This window comes from Pan paniscus, chromosome 3 (genome assembly GCF_029289425.2).
Source record: "Pan paniscus chromosome 3, NHGRI_mPanPan1-v2.0_pri, whole genome shotgun sequence".
Lineage (NCBI taxonomy): Eukaryota > Metazoa > Chordata > Mammalia > Primates > Hominidae > Pan > Pan paniscus.
In genome coordinates, this window is record NC_073252.2 from 22,599,713 (window position 1) to 22,604,715 (window position 5,003).

General features: G+C 39.0%; 1 long non-coding RNA gene across 1 annotated transcript; it reads right to left on the bottom strand.

Moving 5' to 3' along the window:
- Window positions 1-623: 623 nt before the first annotated feature.
- LOC134730259 (uncharacterized) lies at window positions 624-2,372 on the bottom strand. Its single transcript, XR_010111933.1, has 2 exons — window positions 2,280-2,372; window positions 624-893 (listed from the first exon to the last, which is right to left on the bottom strand). It is a non-coding gene; the product is annotated as an uncharacterized LOC134730259 (long non-coding RNA).
- Between the last annotated feature and the right edge of the window lie 2,631 nt (window positions 2,373-5,003).

The window sequence follows — 5,003 nt, forward strand, 5'->3', positions numbered from 1 at the left end:
CTTTTCACACCTCATAGAGCAGCCCTCTGCCTTCAAGGTAACGTTTCTATCCCTCTCCTTCTGCCACCTGAATGTGCCCCGCAGGGGGCAGGGAATAATTTCAATGTGATCCTGTGAAAGATAATTTGATGCATTCCAAAGCCAAATAGAAGTAAACTTTGCATTTATTTTTTATTTGCTTCATAAAGCATCCCACCTTTTCCTCTAAAATTGAATTCACCATTTATACTACTCTTATTGAAATTGCCATTTAGGGAAATTATAATTAAGAATCTCCTTTCTCCCTCATCAAAATGTTAACTCCCTAAGGATAAGAACCATATTTTGTAACTCTGTATCCCATGTAGGATCATTTCTGGCACATTTTGAGTATTAATTGAGTACTTATTCCATTAATACTGGCTAAATTTAATTTAGGACACTTGTGTCATGGCCCTATTCCATTAACACATATAAACTAAACATTTACAAGCGTAGTCCAATTAGAGAGAAATCCTGACTCAAAAATTATATACATTACAATCACAAACTGAGTTTACATATCACAGATTTCTTTACAAGTTTATAACCTCTCCAGATGGGTTATAGAATTGAGCAAAGAGACTCCACACACCTCTCTACTATAATTTCCCAGTTTATTTAGCCAAAAACACAAGAATAAAAGGAAGAAATGTTCTAATCTGAAGAATGACAAATTTACCCACATTGACTTTTACATGTTGCTAATGTGGCACTGAGTTACAGCACAGGCTACATGGCTGAAAAAGAGAATGAAACCATGGCTCAAACAAGACAGAAGTTCACAATTCTCTCATGTTACAGCCCAGAGTTGACAGGTGGTCCGCGGTAGGTAGGAAGCCATACTCCCCCAAAACCATACTGGGGAATGGACACTGGAAGACAATTAGAAATCTCTAATTAGCAATCACTAATCTGTAACTAATCACCAATTAGTTTCTTTCAGTGTTACTCTCTACCCAGGAAGGAAAGAGTTGAGAAAATAGGCAAATATTTGCTAACTTCCTAAGTCTTACTGTCAGAATATACACCACGATTCTTACAAAGCTTATGCTAACAATTTGTTATTCATTCGATTTAAGTAAGATTTACAAATATTGAGGTGTCTTGTTTCTTGAACCAAGTTTTCAATGAGCACAGTATCATGTTCCTCTAAGGAGAAAAAAGGCCCAAATGTCTCAGAGTAATACCTCTGCCCACCTCTTCATTGTTCAAGGAAGCCATAACCCCACATTCACTCTTCTTCACAGTTACTTGTATTAATTAATTTTGCTGCATAAAGAAAATTCCAAAACTTAATAGCTTATTATTTTTTATGGTTCTCTGAGTTTGCTGAGGACTTTCTCTGTTCTGTGCCAGCACTGCTGGGGCTAGGCGGTCTACAATGGACTCATTCATAGATCTCATGGTTGGCAGGCTAGTTAGTATGATAAGGACACCCACTGAGACAGCGGCCTCTGATCCACATGATCTCATATTTCATATGCTTCTCTCCATAGTGGTCCAGGGTTCCAAAGAGAAGCAAGAGAGAGTAAACTCCATGAACAAGTAACTTTCAAACCTCTGCTTGTATCAATTTTGCTATTGACCCATTGGCAAAAGAAAGTCACATGATTATTCTTAAATTCAAGAGGTAGAGAAGCAGACCCCAACTTTTGAGGGGAAGGGCTTAAAATATTATGACTATTTTGGCAAACAATGACTGTCCACCTCCTAGCCACGATCACTTCCAATAATCCCAAATGGAAAATATGCAGACCCACTTCCAGGGCCCAAGAAATCTTGTCCAATTATAATGTCAGGCTCAACGCCCATAATCTCATAATCTGTATCAAGCCCAGATGCAGATGGGGCTACTTAGCCACAGATCAACAAGAGCAGATCTTCTTGATCTGAAAAGATGAGTTATCTATCTCCCTTCAAAAAACATACACTGGTGAGACAAAAACAGGTTAACCACAATGGATACTCCCATTCAAAGAAAGGAAAGGCAGGAGGCAAATAGCAGTCATCAGCTGATAGGGCTTGGATCTGTGTCCCCACCAGACCTCATGTTAAATTGCAATCCCCATTGTTGGAGATGGGGCCTGGTGGAAGGTGACTGAATCACATGGGGCTGGTTTCTTATGAATGGTTTAACACCATCTCCTTCATGCCATTATCATGTTCGTGAATTAATTCTCATGAGATTTGGTTGGTTAATAGTGTGCGACACCTCCCCCATCCCCCTTTTTTGCGCCTGCTCTGGCCATGCAACATACCTGCTTCTCCTTCACCTTCTGCCATGATTGTAAGTTTCCTGAGAGCTCCCCAGAAGCCAAGCAGATGCCAGCGTCATGACTGCTGTACAGCCTGCAGAACATGAGCCAATTAAAATGCTTTTCTTTATAAAATACATAGTCTCAGGTATTTCTTTACAGTAATACAAGAATGGTCTAATATACCAGACTATATCGATCGTGAAATCCAGCCAAGTATATGTCATCAGGGAGCAGGAAATATTCCTTGATTGTGATGATCAGGACCCAGTTCCTCTCCCTGGGAATGGTTACCCTCTGCCCCACCCTCAGAGCTCGTCTGCTCCCTCTGCAGCATTCTTTCTTTTCAATAAAAAATGTCCCACATTCACAGCAGACTGCTCCTCAGCCTTCCTCCTGATCATAGAAAGTTGGGATCCCAAAGGTCTTTTTTCATTTCACTGTTTCTGTCCCTTTTGGTTCAAGATGGCAGTGCTTGTATTGGCATACTTCTCTCTAAAATTATATGAGTGTCCTGTGAAACTTATTTGGGCTTACTCTATACTCCAAAAGCCACATCTGCAATTATCTCAGACAGGCCTGTGTATTGCACCACATATCAGGTAACTGAGCAATTGACCAGTGCTAAATCTGACTCTTTGTTTTGTTTCTGGTTCTGATTCTGATGGTTTCCGGTTGATTGCGCACATACCAGTGGCAGCAGCGTAAAAAGTGGGTTTTAATATGGTCATTTTATTAAGAAATTTCTGATGAGCTTGAGGTGTCAGGAATGGGCAGGATAGGAAACATAGAATCTGGCACACTTATTAGCCTTTTTGTTTTTGTGTTTATATGTTTTATTCGCATCTGTAGTAATATGGGACACTTCACCTCTAAAGATTCTTTGTTTATCCGATAACTCTGACGTTTTAAGTATTTACTTATTAGGAACCCAATATTGTCAAAATCTGCGAAAATGGAATTTCCATAATGAAAATGAAAAGAAACCAAATGCTTAGCTAGCTTTCTTTGATTTCTCTAAATGAATGAATAATTCCAAAGTAATGTCCCAAGACTCTTTAGGGCTAAAGAGAGGAGAGAGAAGAAATTTACATCATTTTGCATTGGACAAATTGAATCAGAAAAAAAGGTTTTCTAAGAGCCATGTAAGCCAAGAATTAATAGTTCCTCAAAATATAATCAGACTCAGTCTTTAGAAAATGATAAAAATCAATGACATTATTATAACATGTATGGACAATGAAAAAATGTTCTGCCAAATTCAGAAGAGAATAAGAAATTATACAGATCCTCAACAACGATGCTTGACTGATCAAATGATGCTTAATTACATGGTTTTATGTTGCTAATTGAGAAACATTCTTATTAGCTACTGAAGCCTCTATTTCAAACATCAGTTCTCTAGATCTTTCGCAATCATTTCCTTTAATTTGTAAGAGTGATAAAATTTCTATCTTATTAATAGAAAATATATTTGAGCAAACAGTTTTATATGCCTTGGTTACCTCTGGGGGAATTAATAAACCATGTTATAAGTTATCTTAAAATCTAATGGAGTGGAGGACATTACTCCCAGTTGTGAGGGAGTAACTAAGATAGAATTGTCCACCCATCATAAAGAACTAGAAAAATGGACTACATATGTGAAACAACTGTTTTTGCTAATTGGAGCACATATATCAAAGAACTATGATCCCTAAGATAAGATAAATAATCAAAATGGACAATACAATCACTCTGGCTTTCTTCCTGCTGGTACTTTACAATCCATGCTGGAAGAAAGAACCCGGGCAGAGCATAGGAGAGTCACTAAGTTTGTGAAGGGAAGATTGGAATTCGGGGACGCTCATGTGGTTGGAATTTGTAGGAAAGAACCAGAGATGAGGGGACTATGCAAGGAAAGAGCTCCAGGAATCTGATAGGGATCTGCTCCAAACTATAACTGAATGCTAAGCTGTGCTTGCATGGGGTAAAATTTCACAATGTCAGGAAAGGACAAATAGAAACTATAAATGAGACAATTCTCAGAGCTCACAAAGGAATGAGAGACTTCTGAGTTTTAACAAACTATTGTTGGAGAGGCTGCATTGCCCACCTGCGACATTCCCTACCAAGAGTAGAGACTTGAGCGGTATCATTTCTAAATGATAAACTAGCCTTGCAGTAAAGGCTACACTAGACATGCCCTTTAAAACAGGCCTCTAAAATATCAAGCAAATCTGCAAGTAATTTAACTCCCTTCCAGAAAAAATGCCAGTGCTCCTTAAGAAAACTCAGCAACATAAAAGTCAACACTCAATAACAAGAATCAAAACATGTGATATCAAGTAAACTAATAATAATAATAATAGACTGAAAAGCTGGAAAATGGAACCCAGTATCCAGGAAAAAAAAAAGTCATTAAAAAATGTTTTAGGCTGGGCGGGGTGGCTCACACCAGTAATCCCAGCACTTTGGGAGGCTGAGGCAGGTGGATCCTCTGAGGTCAGGAGTTTGAGACCAGCCTGACCAACATGGTGAAACCCTGTCTCTACCAAAAATACAAAAATTAGCCAGATGTGGGGGTGTATGCCTGTAGTCCCAGCTACTTGGGAGGTTGAGGCAAGAGAATCACTTGAACCCGGGAGGCAGAGGTTGCAGTGTGAGCCATGATTGCACCACTACACTCCAGCCTGGGTGACAGAGTGAGGTTGTCTGAATAAAAAGTTTTAAAACCTAGAAATGATG